Below are 24,446 nucleotides of genomic sequence, written 5' to 3'. Positions count from 1 at the left end.
TTCTTACAAGGGGACACCAAGTGGGAAAATCTGGGGTGCCCCCCACCCCCTAAACAAAGGCCACAAGGTGGGCTCTCCACACAGGAGCCTGAGCATCCGAATGGGTCAACTTGGTGTCTTAGCTCGGGTGACCCAGAAACAGAGTCTGAGTCAGGCTTGTGTGGGAGGACCTGGGGGAGAAGACCCCAGGGGGCAGGTGGGGGGACCCAGAAGTGAGTGGGCTGCTGACCTCGGAGCTCAATAAGGCGACCTGAGGCAAGTCTCAGGTGTGAAATGTGCCCCCCCACCCCCGGCTGCTGGCTTCTATTGCCCTCGGGGCAGAGACCCACACACTTCCGAGGGGCACGGGGCCTCCCCCAGGTAAGGTGCCAGCAGGGTGCCCCACTAGCTGCATGTGAGCCCCAGGCAATGACAGGAAGAGGTGTCAGCTGCAACCCTAACAGCCCACCTGATCACCCAAGAAGAGCTAAGCCCCTGCTGTGCTTGCTCTCACCTGAGCTAGAGCCCAGTGCTTTGCAAAACAAGTCCCATCTTGCCCTCAGCATGTGTGGTCTAGCTGGGGGAGTGGAGATGGGCATTCATCAATGGAGTGGAGGGGGCATTCACCAATAACCCCTAGGTCCATGAAAACATGCAGCTGTGACATGGGTCAGGAAGGAGAGCCAGGGGACTGGGCACCCAGAGGAGCACAGGGGAGGCCCCCCCAGCGACAGAGGTCCAGGAAGCCTTCTCTGAGGAAGTGGTGGCTGGGGGCAAGGTCTCAAAGAAGGTGGAAGCTTTCCAGGTACAAGGGCAGGAGCCATCCCCAGCCTGTGCTGAGGGTAGTGATGGAAAGGATGGTGTCAGCAGGTGGGTGGGCTTTCTCTTCAGAGCTATGGGAGCCACCAAGGGCTTAAGCACGGGGTACTGACGTGCTCAGAGGTGCACTTTGAAAAATGTGCTCTGGCTGCTCCCTGGAGGATGGGTTAGAAGGAGGTCAGGACGCTGGGGCCCCCTGTCTGGGCAGCAGGTGGTGGCGGATTCAATGGAGGTAGAGAAGGTGGAGAGAAGGGATGGGTGAGAGGTAGGGGTAAAACCAGTCTTGGTGATGGGCTGGACTGGAGGGTGGAGGGAGACGGAGACACGAATGGAAGTAGGGTCATAGCTCTTCCCTGGCATGGGAAGACGTGCAGGCTGACTGTGAACATTCAGGCTGAAGTCTAAAAGGCTGGACACCTGGAAGAGATCACATGGTCACTTCTGGGGGAGGACGGGGACGGGGAGAAGGAAGAGACTTCCACTGCGCATACTATAAACTTCCAAAATGTTCTCTTCAAGAGTCACTCAAATATAATAATTCAACTTTTTAAATAATTAAACAAGGTGAACAAATACATGTAAAAGTGCTCAACATCATTAATAATCAGAGAGAGGAAATGAAAACCATAATGAGATACTACTACACAGCAAATAGAATGGCTAAAATTCAAGACTGAAGATTCCAAGTGTTGGCAAGGATGTGGAGCAACCAGAGCTCTCATCCATTGCTGGGGAACTGAGAAATGACACAGCTCTGCTGGAAGGGCACTTGGCGGTTCCTTGTGAAGCTAAACATACTCTTACTCTATGCCCCACAAACCTCAGTCCTCCAAATTTGCCCAAGAGAAATGAAAACATGTCTTCACACAAGGATCTGGGCAAGAATGCTCATGGCGGGTTTATTCATAATGGGCCCAAACTGGAAGCATGTTTATTATCTAGTGACTAGGTCAACAAAGTGAGGTACATCCGTTCACCAGAAGATTACCCTCTGATATAAAAGGAAAGCTGATACATGAGATGAGGATGAATCTCAAAAGTTTTATTTTTTTTTTAAATAAAACTACACCCAACGTGGGGCTCAAACTCAAGATCAAGAGTCACATGCCCCACCAACAGAGCCAGCCAGGTGCCCCTCCAAAGCTTTAGACTAAATGAAAGAAGGCAGAGATGGTGTAAACCACAAAAGATAGCATAGTCTATGATTCAGTTTATATGAAAATTCTAGAGAAGACAGAACTATAGGGATAGCAAGCTTGTGGGGAACGGGGGTAGTGTCCCCAAAAGGACATAAGGAAACTCTTGTGGGTGATGTTAAGTGTTCTATATCTTGATTGTGGTGGTGGTTACACAGGTATATACATTTCTATTTTTATTTTTGTGAAGACTTTTTTTAGAGAAATTTTAGGTTTGCAGCAAAATTGAGAGAAAGATACAGAGGTTTCCTATAAACCCTTAACCTCTGACACATATACAACCTTTCCTACTATCAACATCTCCCACCAGAGACACTGCCCTAAAAATCTTTGCTCTGCCGATTCATCCCTCCTTCCCCCCAACCCCTTGGTTACCCCTGATCCTTTTACTGTCTCCATAGTTCTGCTTTTCCCAGAATGTCAAGGAGTTGGAATCATACAGCATGGAGACTTTTCAGATTGGCTTCTTTCACTTAGGGACATGCATTTAAGATTCCTTCACGTCTTTTCATGGCTTATTAACTCATTTCTTTTCGTCACTGAATAATATTCCATTGTCCAGATGGGCCACACCTGTTCGTCCATTTACCTTCTGAAAGACATGTTGATTGCCTCCAAGTCTGGGCAGTTATGAATAACACTGCTCTAAACATCCGTGTGCAGGTTTCCCTATAGACATAAGTTTTCAACTCCTTTGGGTAAATACCAAGGAGCACGATTCCTAGATCCTATAGTAAGAGTATGTTTCATTTTGTAAGAAGCCGCCAAACTGTCAAACAAAAGTGGCTGTACCAGTTGGCTCCCAATGGCCAAAGCTGCCACAATTTGAGCAATGAAATAAATTATGTATTGAATTATAGCCCAAAGTATAAAATAAATATCCATGAGTCTATACTGACATAAATAAATGACTGAATAAATAAATTTAAAAAAAGGTAGAGAAGAGACAAATCCCCCTTGCAGGAGAACTCCTAATATAATTTAGGTAGATGCTCCGCCCTCCAGCAATTAAGTATGGGCTGTGCCTAGTGTTTTTCTCTTAAAGAGCACAGCATGGAAAGGGATGAAAACAGCACCTTTACCTTGGCGAGAAACACACCTCAGCCAGCTGGTCAAGCTCCCCATCAACAGCCCCTAGTCATGGCTCCTCGATAGGATACAACATGGCACTCCACCTCTGTGCTCTTCCTGCCCCGAAACCCACACTCAGTCTAATCCTGGGGAAAATATGGAGCAAATCCAAAGTGAGGAACATTGTACGACACACCTGGCCAGTTGTCCACAAAACTGAGAAGGTCATCAAGAGCAAGGGGAGATCGGAGATGAGCCCCACCATGAGGAGGCTGAGGAGACATAGCACCTGAGCGTGACTCGGTGTCCTGCATGGGATCCTGGAGCAGGAAAAGGCCATTAAGGAAAAACCGGAAAGCTGAGTAAAGCAGGGACTTTACTTATTTATTGTCTTTTAAGATTTTATTAAGTGATCTCTACATCTAACATGGGGCTCAAACTCACACCTCCGAGATCAAGGGTCGTGTGCTCTACCCACGGAGCCAGCCGGGCACCCCTAAAGCATGGACTCTAGTTAATGATGTTATCGACACTGGCTCACTGATTTCAACAACTGTACCGTGCGAGTGTTAGATGCTAACAGTCGGGGAAAACAGGTGTTGGGTATAGGGTGATTCTGTGTTATTGGCACATTTTTTTTTGATAAATCTAAAACTATTCTAAAATAAAAGGTTTATTAAAAAAATAATAAATGAGGGAGGCTGGGTGGCTCAGCCGCTAAGCGTCTGCCTTCGGCTCAGGTCATGATCCCAGGGTCCTGGGATTGAGTCCCGCATCGGGCTCCTTGCTCAGCGGGGAGTTTGCTTCTCCCTCTCCCACTCCCCTGCTTGTGCTCTCTCTGTCTCTTTTTCTCTTTCTCTCTCTCAAGTAAATAAGTAAAATCTTTAAAACAAATAAGTAAATGGCATGACAAGCCAATGGTGTGCGGTGCAGCCCCTCGCTGGCATCTCTCTCTGTCCCGGGCAGGAAGAGCCAGAGGCCACGGTGCAGTCCCGCCATGCCGTTTTGTTGGCCGGGTGACTTTGGCCAAGCCACTTCCCTTCTCCCGGCTCACCATTCCTCATTAAACTTGTGGCTAGTGACACCTGTGTCACTGGATGTCCGGGAGGACTGGACGCTCTTCTCAGTCTTGCCTGGGATTACCTGGGGCACTTCTAGGTCATGCCATGTGGCTTCATTAAAGAGAATTTGGTTCCGTGGGTCCCAGATCCCCACCTGTTTAGCCAGAGCCCCTTGTGGTTCCGAAGGCACCGAGGCCCGTCCTTGGAAAGGATGCCCTGCCTGCAGGTAAGGCCGTTAGGATTATTATTATTATTGGCTATTCTTTTGCCCCTGGTGATTTTAGGCTTGACCGTGGGTCCGGAGGCACTGCTTCTTGCGATGGGTCCTGCAGAAAAGTGGGCGCTAACCACTGCCAGGCCTCTCACCGGCCAAGGGCAGGCCTCGGGATGCCAGCACACTTTTGAGCATGTCGTCCTAGAGGTGCTGCCACAGCGCGGGGGGGCGTTTTAGGGGGTGAGGGCCCTGCCCTAGTCAGAGTTCCCACCGTGGAGCCAAAAACCAAGACCCAAGATGGAACAGAAGGCAGAAAGATGCACATAGATAGACATTGAAACGTGGCCATGTCATCTCCAGGATGGTGAAATACAGCTCTTTTGCAAAAACATATTTGTGTTCATTCTCTTCTGAATTTTCCGAATTCTCTGCGGTGAGGGTATGTTTCCTTTAAAACCAGACCAAAAGGGGCACCTGGGTGGATCTGTCGGTTAAGCCTCTGACTCTTGGTTTCGGCTCAGGCGCTGTGGGCAGCTTGGAATGTACTAGTTGGTGATGCTTACATGGTTGATCAACAGTCACTCGGCCTCCTTTGAGCTGCAGCTTCTCCTGGATCTGGGGGAGGTAAGGGGGTGACCACCAACCACCTCCTGATTCTCCTTCCTCCACAAGCAGCCGGCCTGGGGCTGCAGGGACTCCCGCTCGTGCTGTGTTTACTGGCGGAGACCGGGGCGGGGCGGGGGGGGGAGGGGGGTGCCATCAGCTGGGCTGGTGCTGGGCGTCAAGCCTGCTTAGGATTCTCTCTCTCCCTCTGCCTCTCCCTCCCCACCCTCTTTCTCAAGTAAATATATAAAACCAGGCCAAAAGAAATTTTCTGTGTTCCTTTTTTATATATAAAACTAGAGTAAAGAGAAAGCCTTTTCACTGGGATGGAACTCCAGCCGGGAAACAGGACGGCCTGTGAGGGGACACATGCAGCCTCCCTGGGATGTTGTAGTTGCAGCTGTCTGTCTGTCTGTCTGTCTCACCCCCACGCCTCACCAACAATGACACTCAAACACGTGAACTTCGGGGTCCCTGCTCTGCTAAAACCCTTTCTCAAAGGAAAAGAATGCCCATTTTGCATGCCTGTCACGGGACACAAAGAACTTCCTCTGACCAGCTTCTCACAAAAAAAACCCAGGCGCATTCCCGCGCAGAACAGAAGCCTGTCGCCCAGAGTGCCACCACCCACTCCTTGCACACCCTCACCCGTGTCGCTGTGACTCCCTTTCTCCAGCGGACCTGCTGGTCCCGTCCAATCAGTTCTTCACCTGTGGGGTCGCAGCTCCCACAACAGGGGGCAGCCAGAGGGCACCCCAACAGTTCCAGGTACTCCTCAGAAGGAAAGTCTCCTCATTAATCAGAAAATGCATCTGCCCTGGACCTTCCCACCCCCTCCCTCCCAGCGTCAGACCTCGGCTGCCCTGAGCCCGTTCTTGGCGCCTCTAACACTTTTCTGCTCTGATCATCATCTCCTGGTGTCACTTTGAGACGTGCCCCCCACGCACCACGGAGGCGGGAACCCAGTCCTTGGAGGGCCTCCCATGCCTGGCTCCTGCCCTACCCCTCCCATGTCTGCGAGGACCCTCCTCTCCCCTCCCTGGGGCTCCATGCTCTGCTGAACTAGGGCCCCCGAGAAGATGCTGTATTTGAGGCCAGCTTCCTTCCCATGGCTGCAAAAGCCCAGAGGACACAGGAAACCCAGAAGACACACCTGGGCAGGGGTGGAGGGTGGAGGGGAGACCGTGGAGAGCCCGCCCACGGAGAAACAGAGCCCATGGTTTGTGAGGGGAGGAAAAGGAGAGGAAGTGAAGGAAAAGGTGCTCCTGGGCCGTTTCCCTCCTGTTTAGAGCTCAGGCTGGAAGAGCTTTTCCGGGGCTGAGCCTGGGGCCCCGGGAAGGGGCTGCCATCCGGCGCCCGTCCTGCCCCCTCCCGCACGGGGGAGCCTCAGAGCCAGGCCCTCACCACCGTCGCCAAAAAGAGCATGTGCAAGACGTGATCGTTTGTCACCAAGATGGAGTATATGATGTGAACCATGGCAAACACCGTAATGACTAATTTCAAACATTTATTACAATTCTTGAGAGACTTGAAAGCTGTCCCCGCTCTTGATTTTAATAATTGCAGTCTTGAAGCAGCCGCTTATCAAAGTGACACAAATTGTGTGGTAAATAGATTATGGCACAGCTGAAATACTGGAAAATGAGATCAGAAATGCTCCTTCTCCCCCATTTAAAACGCCCTGCAATCCTTCAGAGAGCCATAGCCGTGCGGCAGCCACGGCGTGCAGGTGGGAGAACTGGCGCCTGGCGAGGCGGCTTTGATCAGCCTTCCCCCCCCAGACCCCCTGCAGCAGCCCTGGCTCCTGCTCCGGCTCCCTCGGCCCATCCTGACCCAGCAGGGGCGGGAGGGGGGTGCGGGAAGGAAGGAGGGGCGGGAGGGGGGTGCGGGAAGGAAGGAGGACCCGTGTTATGTCAGGAGTGGAAGGGAATGTGGGTTGGGGGGCCGTGGGCACTGACCCCTGCCCCCCAGGAAGCTTTGATAGGGAATCCAGCCCCCCCATCTTCTCTGTCCCCTTACTAGAGAATTCTCACTCCCTTGAGAGGTTGGAGCCTCCCTGTTCCGGCCTCTCGATTCCGAGTCTCTCCTCCCTTCCACAAACTGAGCACCTACTATGTGCTAGGCATGGTGCTAAGGGTTGGGCATGCACAGGTGGGCCAGCAGGGCAGATGCCTACCAAGGGCTTCCGTCCAGAGCAGGAGCCCATGTGCAGGCCATGCAATGAGGTGACAGTGTGACCCACGCCTGGCTGTGCCTGCCTGACTACGGGAGGGCCCGGGGATGCTGACCCCGGCCTGGCCACCGCTGACCCAGCATCTCAGGACGTTTCCTGGCCAGGGTGCTTGTGCGCTTGGGCCCGGACCCTGCCCTGCCCAGGATTCCAGGCTCCAGGGCCCAGCTTCCTGTCTCTTCCTCCAAGGACGGAATGACCTGGGAAAGCCCCATGCATCTTGAAAGGACAAGGAAACCCAGGGAGACCTAGGGAGACACCTTCCCGTTTGCCTTAAGCCCCTGAACCAAGTAACGGTTAAAGGACCCGCAGGGCTCACTCACCCCAAACGGTTCTCTTCTAAGTGTGTGACATGATTAGAACCAGTCCTGTGGGTTGTCACTTAGTGCGTGGCCCCTGTGAAAGGCAAATGATTTACCTTTGGGGTGACACAGAAGAGCCCGCGGCCCTGGGTGAGGATGGTGTAGCCTGAATGCTCCCGGGAGCGCCCCGAGGTACTTTTCAGGAACCTCCGTACCAGAACCTCATCGGTAACTAAGCCCCAGTGTAACCAGACACAAGCCGTACATCACTGCCAATTAATATTCAAACAGAAAGCTTGGCGCGTCGATTGGTACATAGTTTGATCTCCCTGTAAGAAGCCTCCTCCCTTCCCTGGCCCTGGTGGGAGGGCGGTCGCCCCCCTGCAGCAGCCACACCTGCAGAGGCCCATCGGCTGTGGGCCGCTTGGAACGTACCAGTTGGTGATGGTTACGTGGTTGATCAACAGTCACTCGGCCTCCTTTGAGCCGCAGCTTCTCCTGGGTCTGGGGGAGGCAAGGGGGTGACCACCAACCACCTCCTGATTCTCCTTCCTCCACAAGCAGCCGGCCTGGGGCCGCAGGGACGCCTGCTCGGGCTGTGTTTACTGGCGGAGACCAGGGCGGGCGGTGGGGGGGGAGGGTGCCAGCGGGTGGCGGGGGAGGGGGGTGCCTCCAGAATGTGCTCAGACTCTGACAGCTCTGAGAGCCGTTCTTATCTGTTCCGTTTTTAAAAAACAGGCATTGAATTAAGAAATTCAAGAGTTTAAGGGCGCCTGGGTGGCTCAGTTGGTTAAGCGACTGCCTTCAGCTCAGGTCATGATCCTGGAGTCCTGGGATCGAGTCCCACATCGGGCTCCCTGCTCAGCGGGGAGTCTGCTTCTCCCTCTGACCCTCCCCCCTCTCATGCTCTCTCTCTATCTCATTCTCTCTCTCAGATAAATAAAATCTTAAAAAAAAAAAGAAATTCAAGAGTTTATATATATATATACCCAAGTTAATAGATATTAAATTTTATTATTTATTAAATATTAATAATTCATTAGGATTTTCAAATTAAATATCAGACCTCTAACAAATTAAATTTAAATACTTAAGTCTATTATTAGTGGAAAGAGATTGCTGGGATGGGGTGGGAGGAAATACATTCCAGAAACTATTTTTTTAGCCAAAAGGGCAAGGGTCTTCTTATCGCCATTTTATGGCTGGGGAGAGGAAGAGCCGCGGAAGTTAAAGCACTTGACCTTAAACACACAGTGGATTCATCCGTGAGGCAGGATTCAAACCCGCATCTGATTATGTCCTGGATCTGGTCCCTGCTTAGAATACACACCTGCTTTACTCTGATATGAGAGCAGGACTTGTCAGGTTAGAGGAGGGGAAGGATGGATGCGAAATACGCTAATTTGATCTCAGGGTTCTGGGATCGAGTCCTGCATCGGGCTCCCTGCTCAGTGGGGAGTCTCCTTCTCCCTCTGCCCCTCCCCTCCTCGCAAAAATAAATAAATAAAATCTTTTAAAAATATGCTAATTTTGTGGGAAGGCAGAATGTGGGGATAGGATGTGTGCTTAGGAAGGGCAGTCCAGGTGGGGGTGTCTTGGGGGAGGGGGCTGACTGGGGGAGAGGGCTGACTGGGCAAGGAGGGCGTGGGGGGAACGGGGGGAGAGAGGCACCCACTGCACTCCCTGGGAGGCTGGGTCCTGCCCCAAATCCCAGTCCTCCCAAGCCTGTGGTGGGTGCAGTGGTGTCCTTGAGGTGTCCTCATGCCAATCCCCAGAACCTGTGTGTGTGGCCTTATTTGGGAAAAAGGTCTTTGCAGATGTAGTCAAGTTACGGACCTCAGATGAGATCATGTTGGATTATGTGGGTGAGTCCTAAATCCAATGGCCAGCATCCTAATAAGAAACAGAAGAGGGAAACATAGCGAAGAAATGAAACCATGTGAGGACTTAGAGGGGGGCAGAGACTGGAGGGAGACAGCCACGAGGCCCTGGAAGGCCCGTGGCCACTGGAACTGGAAGAGGGAGGAACAGCGGCTCCCCTGGAGCCCCGGGAGGGAGCACAGCTCCGGACACCCCCATCTCAGACTAGTGTCCCCCAGAGCTCTGAGAGAACCCATTTCTGTTGTTTTCAGGCCCCCAGGTTGTGGGGATTTGTTTCAACAGCCCCGGGAAGCTTCCCTAGTGCCAGAGGAGCTCGCCCGTCCCCTCTGCTCCAGCCGTCTGCAACACGCGGGCACCCCGACTCGGTGGGGCAGGGGTGGTGGGAGTGCAGCGAGGGGCTCCGCTTTCCATCCCTCGGGCTCAGGCTTGGGGGAATGAACGGTCCAGTGACAGCGGGGACAAATACAGATGACAGCCTCAGATATTTTATAAGTCTAAATACAAAATTAAAACTTACGTTGTCATAGTCTAATTATAAGATGATTCCTTGCTTTGCAAGCAGCTTCTGCTAAATAGAAGACCCCTTTGTCCATTTCAAGTACCAGCTGATTCGTATCTATTGTTCCTGACGCAGCTTTCACCACTCTGGGAGGGACCCCCTAATTGTGTTTCTCCCCCGGGTCCCCTTGTCTGAACAGCTAGACCCCCGCCCTAGTTCAAGGCCGCATCTCCCCTCTGCCCTGCTCCTCCTCCCAATGTCCTGGTCCCAGCTGCCTCCCAGGCTGCCCTCCCATTCTGGTCCTACCCTGGGGGTGCCACTTGCGTGCTCAAAACCCTCAACTTCCCCACTGCCTACCACGCCCAGCACAGACCCAGCTGCGGGAAGGGTAGGGTCATCCACATGTGGCGCAAGCAACCTTCAGGTCTTTCTTCCGGCCACCCCCACGTAGATGCTGAGCTCCAGCACAGAGGGAGCAGGATGCCCCCCACTGTCCCCTTGTTGCTCCCTCTCCAGACTGTGCTCCTACTGTCCCCTCCCACAATGCCCTCCCCCCTTCACCTTCTAAAGGCCATGGCCCGACTGTCCTTCGAGGTCATCTCCAGTGTGATCTCTTCCTTAGAGCCTTTTGGTTTCCCTCCCCATCTCCTTGGACCCTCACGCCGCTTTTGTGGCCCTCCACTGCTCATACCCACCACCGCCATCCAGCTTGTTTGGGCACGGGCAGCCCCGTGGCAGATCATGGACTTGAGGGTCGGAAGACCCCAGTGCCAACACAGTGCTGCATTACCCGCTGCTAGGGCCCCCTTAAGCCACGTGCCTCCCTTGGCCTCGGTCATCAGCCTAGACTGAGGGCAGCCCAAACCAGCAGTGTCCAGCCTCCATTTGGCTGCAGACTCCGATTTCCAAATAAAACCTTGTGTGACTTCCAAATAAAACCTTGTGGGACGGAGGACTGATGTCTTATGGCCCAGCGTGCCCCCCTTCCCCAGCTCCATTCCACTCTGCCCTGCCCACAGAGGGAGCATTGTCTCAGCCTCCCTAGCCCCCAGGACATCTCAGCACCCCCCAACCTGGTTCCTGGGCCCCCAGGGACAGAATCACAAGAGGAAGAGAGAGATCCAAGACCACAGACATAGGAGGGAAGGAAGTGGGTTCTTGTTTGAGTGTCAGTTCCTGGGCTTTTATCTGTTCTTAAAGAATCCAAGCAGTTGGTGAGGTACTAGAAAAGTCCTAAAGAAGCTAGGATGGACAGACAGACAGACAGACACACAGAGAGAAGGGAAGAGAGAGAGAGAGAGAGAAGGAGAAAGGGAGAGAAAGGGAAAGAGAGAGGGAGACAGAGAGGGGGAAGGAAGGAGAGAACTGACCACTGCCCAGACAGCTGACAGAGAGATGGGTGTATCAGCCAAGACTCTTCAGAGAGAGGTTTGTTTTAGGAAATTGGCTCAAGTAGTTGTGGGGCTGGTGAGCCTGACATCTGTAGGGCAGGCCTGGTGGGATTTGGGCAGGAGTTGCTGCCTCAGTCTGGAGAATTCCTTCTTTCCAGAAAAGCGCAGTTTGGGCTCTGAAGGCCTTCGACTGATTAGGCGAGGCTCACCACCAGTTTGGTGGGAGGTGTTGTTTTCTCAGTCATCTGGTTGTGCATGGCAACCACATCTACCAAATACCTTCACAGCAGCACCTAGATTAATGTTCGATTAAATAACTGGGTACTACTGTCTGGCCAAGTGGACACAAGATGAAACGTCGCATCGGTGACCTGGGGAGTGCGGTGTACCAGGGAACCGGAGAGAGAGGAAGGAGGTTCTGGAAATCATTGCTGGAGGTTAGGAAAAAGATCCCGTTAATCCCTCAAGACTGTCAGATGCACGTCCGTGGGTATCCAGCACGTGGCTCAGGGACCTGCTCTGCTGGTAACAGGGCTGGGTGGGCAGACCAGTTTTGCCGCAACCTCAACCCCCTCATCTCAAGGGTGGTCTTCCAGCTGGACCAGCTCATGCCTGGACAAAGCAGGAGAGCCAGAGGGAAAAGCCCAAGTCCCTTGCACCCTGCTCTAGCAGGTGACAAACGTGAGTCTGCAGAGGACTAACCACGGGACTCAGGCTGGAGCTCAGTTCTGCACAGATTGCGGGTCAGGGTAGGAAGGAGCACTCCAGGCTCCCCACTCCCACCCCCCTACTCCTCCAGGTGTGGGCAGAGGTGAAGCCAATCCTACTGGCCTTCCCCTAGCTCAGCGGGGAGCCCCTGCTCCATCATTTGGGCCCCAATAGGCATTTACAAGCTCAAAGGCAGAGCCCCAGCCTCTCCCCACCACCCTCCACCTGAAATAAAAGTCTAACGACACTGTAGTCCTTGCTTCGTACATCTTCCTGGCACTTTCCCCTGGGAAGTAACTCTCAGGGCGGTGTCCAGATCAGCAATCATCCCTGACCCCTTCCCTCCCCTTGCTGGTCCCAGTTCCTCTCCTTGCTATTTGATCGCCACCCAGGGCTGCGTTTGGGGCCAGGCAGGGCAGAGCCTGGAAAGACTCTGGCATTAAAGACAGAGATGCTCACATTGGCTCATCACCATGGCAACCTGCTGGCTGAGTAGGAAAGCAGAGGGGCCAGGGCTGGGGGGTCTGTGTTCTCCGCGCTGTGGGGGTGGGTGGCTGATGATGACACCTGGGAACTTCTCCTTGGGGGGCCCAGAGGAGGGGCTGCCTTGCCAGTCTGGCTCAGCATGGGTCTGGTCCCACCCCCAGGCATGATATGAATTGCATGATCTCTCAAGGTTGGGCTCAACCAACATGACCTGAGTCCCCGCAAGAGTAGAAGGGGTTCCTGTGCCAGGCTTTGGGAGAGCCCCAACCCCCCAGGAGGCAAAAGGGGTGCAGAGAGGCCAGAGACAGGCTGCCTTATCCTTTAGGGCATTTCCCACCACTGTCTCTGTCTCCTGCAGGCCAGCCACACACCTGCACCTCCTCACCTGGGTGCTGCTGCCTGGCCTGTCGGACTGACCGCTGCTCTGGGTGGCAGGGCGGGCATCCCAGTCATTTCCAGACAATAGTTCCCTCTGCACTTCCACACCCCCGTTTCTGCTCTCTTGGCCCCAATTCCTGCCGGTGCTCTCAAGAGCATGGGTTACTGGGACTTGCAACTGGGGGCCTGGGCGCTGGGCAGAAACAATTAAGAGGGGACTGGAAGGAACAGGAGGAGGTGAGCAGTGGGCCTGGGCATCCTTCAGATGGAGCCAGGCAGCATGCTCATCCACCATGTTCCAGAACACCCCGGGCCCTTCCGTGGCTCAGGGTAAAGACCAGATTCCAGAACATGGCTCAGGAGTCCTCTTCCTGATCTGGCCCTGTCTGCCATGCAACCCCCACCCTGCCTTATTTCTGGAATGTTCTAACCACAGTGAAACAGCTTCATGTTGTCCAGGCTCTGGGCCTTTGTATAAGCTGCTTGCTCACTCTGCCCAGAACACTTTCCCCTCCCCTCCTCCAGGTCTGAGTTTGGAGCTCACTTCTGAGAACCCCCCAGGCTTTGTGAAAGAGCATCCGGGGGGGCCCTCCCTGCCCCATTCTGCTCCCCCCTTTCTTTACACAGGCATCACCCCCAACTGTCACCACACCCCTGCATTTGCACTCATGGGCAGCATGTGGTTTCAGAAAGAGTAAGACTTTGACAACACATGGATTATGTGTGGAATCCTGGCCTTACCATTAACAGCTATGTGGCTACAATAGTGGCCTTGCCCCGGGAGGAGTCTCAGTTTCCACATCTGTAAAAAGGGTGTGAGCCCCTAGCCTGGCCCCCAGCAGCCATCCACATGCAGCCTTTGTTACAATGCTTACCTAGCTGCCTTTGGATGATGTTTTATTTATTTTTCTCCCCCAGGGTAGGGAGTTTTTGTAGACAGGGACTGTATTTTATCGTGTCTATTGCAAAATAGAGACTCGATAACTATTTGGGGATGGTGGATGACAACCCAGCCTCCAGCCAGCTAACAGGAATGAGATAAACATGACCCACAGAGATGAGGGGATTTATAAGGTCACAAGCAATTACAGATGGTGAGGAGATAGAGTCCTTCTTGGTGTCCAACTCAGGACTTAAGTCTTAGTTAAAAAATATCTCGATTCGGAAGAACTGCCCAGCTACCCAAATCCAGCCTGCTCCTTGCCCAGCTCACAGCCCTGCTGACAAGTCCCCGAATGTCTGCAGTTTCCCTTGGGTCTGCCCAAGCCCTAGCTTAGCATTCTTTCTACCCAAGGAGGGAGGCTCCGGCTTCTCCATCCCCCTCCCTCAGGTGGAGCTGCCTCTGATTCCAGGAGCAGCAAGGCTGCCCATCTCTCCTGCCTGCAAAACATTCCCACCTGACATAATTAGGTCTCACCTTCCACCTCGAATGCTGGTAGGAAGTGGTCTCTCTTCAGAGACAGGCCCACTTCGTAGTTTGCTCAGTTCCTAGGCCACAGTGCTCAGCCCCTGACTGGATGCTGGCAAGGCAAGGTGTGGGCAAGTATGCCCAGAGCAACTCACCACCTGCACTGAGGTGAGTGGAAATCCTCAAAAGACATGCCCTCCAGGAACCTATGAATGGGACTTTGTTTGGGAGAAGGGTCTTTGCCAATTACATTATACTTATTAGTAGAAGACTGAATGCTTTCCTGCTAAGATTGGGAACAAGGGGAGGATGTCTACTCTTACCACTCTTTTTCAAGATAATCCTAGAAGTTCCAGCCAGTGCAATAAGGCAAGACAAACAAATAAAGAGCATAAAGATCTGAAAGGAAGAAATAAAACTATTTGCAAATGACATGATTGTCTACTTAGAAAATTCCAAGGAATACTTTTTTTAAAAGATTTTATTTATTTGAGAGAGAGAAAAAGAGAGAGAGAGCGCACAAGAGAGCAGCAAAGGGAGAGAGAGAAGCAGGCTCCTGGGATCGTGACCTGAGCTGAAGGCAAACGCTTAACTGACTGAGCCACCCAGGTGCCCCCAAGGAATAATTTTTTTTTAAATCCTGGAACTTATAAGTGAGTTCAGCAAAGTGACAAGATATAAGATAAACATACAAAAAGTTATCATATTTTTATATACTAACAATAAACACATGGACACCAAAATTTAAAAACAATCAACCACTCAAAAAAAAAAAAAAAAAAAAAACAAGAGAAATACTTGGGTGTAAACCTAAGAAAATTTAGCATAGGATTTATATGTTGAAAACTACACAACGCTGATCAAAGAAATAAAAGAAAACCTAAATAAATGGAGAGACATACCATGTTAATGGATTGGTCATAGTAGAGATGTCCATTCTTTCCAAATTGACACAGTGTAAAGCAATTCCTATTAAGATTCCAGCAAGATTTTTCATAGCTGTAGACAAGATTATTCTAAAAATTTTTATGGAAAATTAAAGGAATAGCTAAGATAATTTTGAAAACGAGTAAAACAAGAGGAATAAATCTACCCTATTCTGGGACTTTTTATCTATCTATAGTAATCAAGATTGTTTGTGGCGTTGGCAGAGAATTGGACAAATAGATCAATGGAACAGAACACAGTACCCAGAAATAGACCAAAACACGTGTGCCCAAGTGAAATAAGCCAGACACAGAGAGAAAATACCTCATGATACCGCTTTTGTGAGGAATCTAAAATAGTCAAACTCATAGAAGCAGAAAGTAGAATGGTAGTTGCTAACAGCTGGGAGGAGGGGAAAATGGGGAGGTATTAGTCAAAGGGTACAAGGTTTCAGTCATGCAAGATGAATAGGTCCTAAGATCTACTGCATATCGTAGGATATCCCAGCCCCTATAGTAAACAGTACTGTATTTTATACTTAAACATTTGCTAAGAAGGTAGATCCCACGTTAAGTGTTATGATAATAATAGTAAAGAAGCTAGGAAGAAACTTTGGAGAAAATAGTTATGTTTGTGCCATAGATTATGGTGATGGTTTCAGGGGCGTGTACTTATCTCCAAACTCAACAAGCTGCATCCATTAAATATGTACAGCTTTTTGTATGTCAATCATGCTTCATTTCAGTGTTTTTTTGTTTTTGTTTTTGTTTTTTTAATGAACCCAAAGAGCTGGAGGAAAGAGAAAAGGGCATGAACTTGATGACTAGCAGCACAGAGTCGGGAACAAACTGGAAATCTCAAGATACAAACACGCCATACACACAACACACACATACACCCTTAAAAGCGACCTTCAGATCAAGGTGAACAGGGACACCCACGGTCTCCCCTCAAGAAAAGAGAGAAGGCAGACAAGTGCAATGCTCATCCTGTTTCTGCCTGTTCCAGGAAAGAGAATGGTCTTCAAATTGAAAAGGTTAAAACAAAGCACAGGGCATGCCGCAGGAGCTCAGAGGCTGTTTGTTAAATTAAATGCAAAGACAGGACTGCAACCAGATGTAAGCAAAGAGAGAAAAATCGCTACCTGAGCTGCTGTAAATGAGTTCCTTCCCGAGACCCCGATGAATTGCCTCCCCGGGTGTTTAAGCTGCCAGCAGCAATTGTCTTAGAGCTACTGCTGGTAATTTCAAAAAATTATGGAGGGCCAGGGAGGTGTTGAAACACTGGCCATGAACCACACCTGACCTGCTTTTCCAAAAGAAAGGAATAAAAGAAAATTCTAGAAATAATAGGCCAGCAAATGTGTTGTAAATCTTTAGAAAAGGATAAGACTATTAGAGAGTCGGCCCATGAATGCATAAGGGAGGCAACACAAAACTGGAAACTCGCTAAGACTAACACACACCGCACGAATCTTTTTCCCATTTTCAATGAGCTATTAGATTGATGGATCCAAAGAATGTCTCAGGCAAACACACGGATTTGCATAAACATTTGCAGATTAGGTGGTCAAAGACTACATGATAGAACCATAGGGAAATTCATAGCTCGTTGGACGCTGCGCACAGTGTGTCAGCCTGCGAGGAGAGCTGTAGTGGAGGGCCACAGGGCTCTGCTCTGTCCTGGTACCAGTCAGCACTTCTACAGCGGAAGTGGATAGAAGTAGGGGATGTGCTTTTCAAATTTGCAAATGGCATAAACCTGGGAGAGATGCTTAAAATGAATGCTGATAGAGTCGAGACTCAAAAGTAATTAAACGATAAGCCAGAGTGCGCACGAACCAGTGGGTCAAACATTGCCAGAGATCATTCCCATTTGTTATCCCATCATTAGAAGCCAGGGAGGCCTGACCCGACAGAAGGATGCCCCTGTGGGAAGTTGCTGCCAGTGGACAGAGGTGTACATGGGAGCCATTGGGAACACCGCTGGGAAGAGACGCCAGCCTGGCGTGGACTGCACTGATAGCAGCGTGGAACCAGCTCATAGAAACCGCAGGCCACGGGGCTCGTCGCAGCCTGAAGCCAGCGTTCAGTTGAAGGACATGAGCAAACACGAGTGCGTTCACGGGAGAGGCCTGGAGGATGAAGGGTCTGGAAACAGGAGGAATGATGAACAGAGTGTCAGCTGGGCCTAGAGGAGAGATGGCCGAGGGGGGATCTCATCACAGGCTGCAGAGAGAAAACAGATGGTTATTGGAAACCCAGAATGAGTGCGGCTGGCCCTGCCTCCCGGGGAAGGGTGCTATAAATCCCGTGGGCAGGAAAATACATCTCACCTGCTCCCTCATCTTGCTGAGGGATGCAGGGGAAAAAGAGGGTCCTTAACAGACTCTTCCAGTCCCTGAAGTGAGGATCCACGCTGGGGGGGTGGGATGGGGCCCTGGTGAAGAGGGGGAGGTGCGAGACAGCAGGGGCGGGGTGCATCGGCTGGAGAAACACGGAGGGGGCTTGAGTTGGGGAGACTCACGCAGGGCACAAGCAGAGGGATGCGGGTACCCGAGCCACCCGCTGGGGGCTGTCAGGGGTGGGCGGGGATCCCAGTTGCCGGGGAAGCCAAAGGAGGACTAGGAACGGGCTCTGTGAGGTTGAACCTGGGTTGGCTGTCGGGTGTGCGGTGGTGGGAACCTCCCTCCCTCCCCAGCCCAAACATCGTAGCGGCTCACACACGAATGCTCCCCTGAATAACGTTTGGAGGGGATGACCCGTGTTCCTGGGCCAAGGGGATGGTAAGAGGACCACGTGGGGGACACTGAGGTGTCTGCACACAGGGCTTAGTCCCCAGGAAGCTGCAGAGGGAGGTGGGGGCCCACAGGCCAATGAACCCGAGTCTGAGGCAAGCATCTTTAAAGCTCAGGGGACAAAGAGGTCTTACCCGACAGGATGGTGCTGCTGGTTCCCTAGAGAGAAACAGGATGCAGAAGGAGGCCAGGGTGGGGAGAGCCTTCTGATACCAGGCAGAGGGACCTGATGGTGGGCCGGGCTGCAAGTGAGCAGCCATCGATCTCTGCATGGTTTTTAATAGAAAAACAGTAGCCACATGACATGGGCGCCGGAGGGACTCTTGATGATAAAGGATCAAAGACTAGTTTAATTGGCTGAAGTAAAAGAAGGAGGGGGCTGTTTTAGGGGGGCCCGGGGGGCTCAGTCGGTTAAGTGTCTGACTTCGGCTCAGGTCAAGATCTCAGGGTCCTGGGATCGAGTCCCGCGTCGGGCTCCCTGCTCCTCGGAAAATCTGCTTCTCCCTCTGCCTCTGCCGCTCCCCCTGCTCGTGCTCTCTCTCTCTCCCTCTCTCTCAAATGAATAAATAAAAAAATATTTTTAAAAAAAAGGTGGGAGGTGTTTTGGCTCACATAACTGAAAAGTCTGGAATGTTCCACATGGTTGGACCTCAACGTGTAAACCATATCCTCAGGAACTGCTGTGTCTCACGTCCGCTTTCCTCTGGGCCAGCTTCATTTCCAGGCAGACCCTCCTCAAGCAGTAGCGGAGACAGACTCTCCGGGCTTCCCTCCCACCAGCCTGCCTCGGAGGAAATCAGGAGGACGGAGCTCACTGATTGGCCAGGCCTGGGTCAGCTGACCATGCAGCAGGTGTGAGTGTGAGGGTGGATGTCAGCCCCCCTGGACCTGGGGCTTGACCACCTGACACGTGACAAGTTTCCATGTAAGAGTCCACAACTCTACCTCTTGAGTGTTTGTCCCCGATGCAAGGACCCAAAGGAGAGCCAAATACACAGCAAACTGGGCAAAACTGCGGCTTAGTTGATGTTCGAAATACCTTACCAGATTGTCTATAGTTCTTCCTAATTACATTCTTATCAGACTTGATATTCTCATTAGAGTTGCTTATGCATCATTAACTACTGCCTCTCCCCCTTTAAAAAATACTTTTATAAAGATGAGACCAGAACTTTCTTGCTTTGGACCAAATGCCATTTCAAAACTCCTGGTACACAGAGGGGCCCCTGGGGGGCTCAGTCGGTGAAGCGTCTGCCTTTGGCTCAGGTCACGATCTCAGGGTCCTGATCCAGTCCTGCGTGGGGCTCCCTGCTCAGCGGGGAGTCTGCTTCTCCCTCTGCCCCTGCTGCTCTCCCTGCTTGTGATCTCCCTCTCTCTCTAATAAAATCCTAAAAAAAACAAAAAACAAAAAACAAAAAAACAACAAACAACAACTCCTGGCACACAGAATAAGCGCCAAGTACTCCTCAGAAAAGGCATCAGGTTTCAGACAGGGCAGAACTAGGAAGGTTTCAGACCATACAACAGCCGGTGTGTCGAAGAAGGATGGAGATCATTCTACCACAGCCGCTTGACTGTGCACAGAAATGAGTGTAGCTCCGATTCTGGAAGCAAAGTTCGGGGAGACTCAGAGTTACCCGTGTGCAATCTCTGGCTCCGCGTGGGACCCTGGAGCCACAGGTGCGCCGGGGCCGAGGGGGACAGGTGGCCGGGTAAGGCTGGGTGTGAGCCCTGCGCTTCGCACCATAAAGGCTCGGCGGGGAGCAAAAGGTAAAGTCTATCAGGCAAAGTGTTTCGCTGGGATGTTTCGACTCACCTGCCATTTGGGGAAAAAATGTGTTCCTGGTACCGAGGGAAGATTTTATTCCCTAATCAGTCACCCGACGTATCCTACGCCATTCTTTCCCTGGAGCCCACTCCTGGCCCCAAACCTCGTTTCTCATCTGGACTCTTGAAACAGCATTCTAATGCTCCCTACGGCTCCCTTGTCCCCTGCTTGTCACCTACACCGCCCCCTGGGCAAACTTTCTAAAAAGTCAACTGTGGCCGCTCCTCCTCTTCGGAAAACCCCGTCATAGCTCCACCCACCTCTTCTTCCGAACCCGTCTTCATCCGCGCACAAAGGGGAGCCTTGCACTCATTGGCGGTGCTCCCCATTTCTCCCGCCCCCTGCCCCCGGCAACCACCAATCAGCCTTCCGTCTCTAGGGATGTGCTCATTCTGGACGTTTCATATAAAGGGAAACACACTATCCTACCAACTGCAGGTGGGGCTGCGCTTGAACGAGGAGGTGGCCCTGGGACGGAGGGGGAGGGGCGCCTGTGATCTGGAGGCACCAGGAGTCCGAGTTCTTACACTGGCTCTCAGAACACCTTGAGGTCAGAGGTTACTTCCATTTAGCAGCTGGGGAGCCTGGGGTCTGGGGATGGGAGAGAGAGGAAGGCGCCCAGGCTGGGCATTAACACCCCCCCCACACTCACAACCTCAGTTCCTGGTGGATTTGGCCACTCAAGAAGGTGGGGTTTTCTTCTTCCAGCCATGGTAGAGGGGTGTCCCATCAGTCTCGATGCCTGAGCGTTGGAACAGTTTCGAGAACAGAAGGCAGGACTCCGCAGCACCTCCTAGTTTGAGAAGTTCCTCCTTTCAAGGTTCCTGAAATTTCTTCTACGGCATTTTTCCCCCGCCAGAGAGGCAGCCAAGTTCTGGAAATCAGACCCAGGGAAAGGAAGCCTCAGATTAAACACGAGACCACAGAAGGTGTCCCTGTTCTCCGAAGTCCAAACCTAGCAGGACACAGAAGCTTCCTGGATTTCGGTGTGGGGCTCGTAAGCCCACCTCGTTTGGGGGTGAAGCGAACACCCCGTGGGGCTGTTAATTCCTCATTAGCCTGATCCAGCTGTGAGCACAGCACTGGCCCAAGAGGGCTCGCTCAGATCCCCAGACCAGGGCCGTGTGAAAAGGGTGGAAAGCAACTTAAAGGGTTCTTGGACCTCAAATTGCTCTTACAAAACAACATTTTTAGGAGTTAAGCAATTAATCCAAACACACATGGATTCAATTTCCTTCAAGCAGAAATGGCTTAAAAACCAAGGCAGAAAAATGCTCAGGGACATATCCCCTCTGAGTTCAGTGTTCCTCCAGCGTGTGGGAAGAACCCGGGGAGCTATTGCACTACCCCCCCCCCCGCGCCCCCCAAAGGCACCGGAGCCTCCCTGCCCCCCTCTGTCTTGGTGGAGGGAGAGGAGCCACGTGCCAGCCCGCTGCACTGCGCCTGGGTTTGAGAAGGAAGGAGCTAATTCCCAGAGTGGGGGACAGGCAGGGACCAGGGCCCCCACTTTCATGTGGACTGTCTTTGGGCAAACAGGACACGAACGAGAAAATGGAACAAAGACCCCGGCTGGATTGCAGCACCATTTCTCCACAGAATGCTTCCTTCCCCTGGTTTTCCTTGAGGCGAAGGAAGGGGTTTCAAGGCAAATGTTTGCTTCCCCCTTGCAAAGTTTTATGACTTGGCCTCAACTATTCACTCGGGAGACCAGCGATTTAATAGAATTATGTTGAGACCTTTAATTGACCTCGCCAAACAAAGGAAATTAAACACAAGATGATGTTTACATAAAACTTCTAAGGTCAAATGGGAAACAAGCCATCCGCTCCAAACGCAGAAGGACACGAGGACTTAGAGCTCTGTCCTCTCTCGGGTCCCACGTTCTGGGGAGAGGAGGGAGTGTTGGGGGGGTGGGCACGCCAGGCTCAGCCACTGGCCTGTGTCCCCAGCAAGCGGCGTCCCTCGGTTCCCATCTGGAAGGTTGGGGGAGAGGTGAAATAATAGGGAGTTTAGAAAGCTAAATGTATATGAAAGAATTATAGCTTTGAAAAACTATTAAGCACCATGCCAGTGTTCATCACTGTCACCTGCCAAGGGACATGGTCGGCTCTAAGGGAAGCCATAGTCCTCAACAGGGCCCAGGGCCTCACCCAGACCTGCACACTCCCCAAGCCCTCACCTCCTCACCCCTCACTGTGGCCACGGCAGCTCCCTTCTGTCTCTTGAGGGCCAGGCAGATTCCTGCCTCTGGGCCTTTGCACCTGCTATTCCCACTGCCCTGACCGCTCTTCTCCAAGACATGCTGTGGGTCTTTGCTCAAAGCCCCTTGTTTAGCTCCCCTAGAGGCCCGTTTCAGCACTGCCCTCCTTCCCCCCCCCCCCCCCCACCGCCAGGCCCTCTCTGCTTCCCCTCTGCTTTGTTTTTCTTCGTGCAAACTCTCACCTTCTTTCTCTTTCTTTTTTTTTAAAAAGATGTTATTTTTAAGTCATCTCTACACCCAATGTGAGGCTCAAAGCCATAACCCCCAGAGCAAGAGTTGCACGCTCCACCGACTAAGCCAGCCGGGCGCCCCCCAAACTCTCCTTCTGAGAAGCACTGCATTTCTGTCTCATTATTACTGTCTGTCTCCTCCAGGATGTCAGCTCTGTGAGAACAGGGCTTTATTCGTCCTTGCTCACCGTTGGACCTCGGTGTGCTTGCTGGCTGGCACAGGCATTTGATAAAGGTTGAGTGAATGAGCAAAAACACTAGCAAAGAGGTCCAACCCTGCTTGGGAGGCGAGATGCTGAGGGGAGGGTCCGTTGGCTGGAGGAGTCTGGCGTCTGCCCCTCCCTTCCTCCTGGGGGTGGGGCACAGTGCCCCGAGCTCGCCCCAGGCCTTCAGGGACCCACGGCTCCCGGGGTACAAGTTGGCCTGGGACCCAAGGATCTCCTTCCCTGAGCAAGGGTCTGTGCCTGTTCATGTTCTCACTGGGGGGCTGGCAGCCCAGCCTCCTGGGCGGTCGCCGCCTGCCTCTCCCCGTGTCACCTTGAGTGCCTTCCCCTTTTTGTGCACGCTCAACAAATGGCACCAGGGTCTCTGGCTGGGAAGGCTGTCCTCAGGCTGCTGGAGGCTGGTTGGCAAGAGGACTGAAAGTGCTCGGGAATCTATGTCTCCCCCTCTCATGACACATGGTCAGCTCCTGAGCCCCTGACTGGGACCGTGCTCAGCTGTGACCTTAGTCTCCAAACCGCAGTGGCCTCAGCCTGATACCGTCCCCTTGTGTGGCCTTGTTCCTCAGTCTCACTCCCCACGCACCTGCACTGCTCTCTGCGGACACCTCCTGACACGCCCTTGGGGTGCAGATCCTCCTCTCAGGACCTGCTCGTGGGGCCCCAGCCTGCGACATACCTTGCGGGGTCCTGCGAATCATAGTCCGATGGGGGCGCATACATGTCCGGCGCGTGCTGTGCGCCTTCACCCACTGAGCCCTCAGCAGGTCCCAAGGAAGGCACATCATTGCTCCTTTTTAAACGATGAGGGGGCGCCTGGGTGGTTTAGTCGGTTGAGCAACTGACTCTTGATCTCCGCTCAGGTCTTGATCTCAGGGTTGTGAGTTCAAACCACATGTTGGGCTCTGTGCTGGGCCTGGAGCCTGCTGGAAAAAAAAAGAGAGAGAGAGAGAAACCTGATGCCCAAGGTCACATGGTAAAGGGCAGCAGCAACATTCGAATCCACAGGAGTCCCCCCTGATCTGCGGGGCAGGAGGGGGCGGGGTGTGTTCCAAGACCCCCCAGGGGACCCCTGAAATGTCAGATGGTACAGAACCCTATGTGTGTGTACTGTGCTCTTTCCCCTACACTCATACCTATGATAACGTGGAATTTACAAATCAGACACAGGAATAGATTAACAACATTAATAATCAAATAGAACAATTATAACAATATACTGTAATAAAAATTATGTCAATGAGGTCTCTCTATCTTGCTGTCCCGTATTCCCCCTTCCTCTTGCTGTGGGATGATAAACTGCCCCGTGATGAGAGGAGGTGATGTGAGTGACGGCAGCTACTCTTGACCTTCTGATCATCTGTGTCCAGGCTGCGGAAGGCCAGCCCGCGGATAAGGGGACGCGGCCTGGAATGTGTGTCCCGCCACGGCGTCCTGCTCCCTGCAGAAGGCAGCAGTTGTGAACCGCGTCTCTAACTTCTCAGCATACAATGTTTCAGATGAGAGCGCAGGTGTGCTTTTTCTTTCCACCCGACACATTTTTAAAAACTTTCGTGTACTTCTTCTCTTCAGAATGGAAGAGACTAAACATGGTGCTCCATCCCATCCCTGCAGAATTTGCTCCACGAGAAGAAAAAAAAAAAAAATCATCCTGCCATATTTTTAACTGATTGCTTGCTTGTGCCTGTTTGGTGAGATTTATTCTCTCATTAATCACTGCCCTCCCTTCATTCATGTTAAATATAAAATTGATTAGGAAAGATCCCCATCATGGTTAAAAAAATAATTAGCTGCTACATCATGTTGCCCACAGTGCGACAGAAAAGAGTGATTAAATTAGGAATATTAAAACCCCATTAATCTGCTCTCAACTTAAGCCTCGCTTGTTCATCTCACAGTGGTGCTTATTATTTCTGACGCTGAAAGATATTTGAATTACCAGCTGCAACAAGGTCAC

General features: G+C 52.0%; 1 long non-coding RNA gene across 1 annotated transcript; it reads right to left on the bottom strand.

The window, feature by feature from the left end:
- Positions 1-18,109: 18,109 nt before the first annotated feature.
- LOC116648016 lies at positions 18,110-23,352 on the bottom strand. The gene is made up of 3 exons (XR_004302431.1): positions 23,169-23,352; positions 20,434-20,652; positions 18,110-18,216 (listed from the first exon to the last, which is right to left on the bottom strand). It is a non-coding gene; the product is annotated as an uncharacterized LOC116648016 (long non-coding RNA).
- Positions 23,353-24,446: the final 1,094 nt, after the last annotated feature.

Source organism: Phoca vitulina, unplaced genomic scaffold (assembly GCF_004348235.1).
Source record: "Phoca vitulina isolate PV1807 unplaced genomic scaffold, GSC_HSeal_1.0 scaffold41, whole genome shotgun sequence".
Classification (NCBI taxonomy): Eukaryota; Metazoa; Chordata; class Mammalia; order Carnivora; family Phocidae; genus Phoca; species Phoca vitulina.
This window is presented reverse-complemented; position numbering and strand designations above follow the sequence as displayed.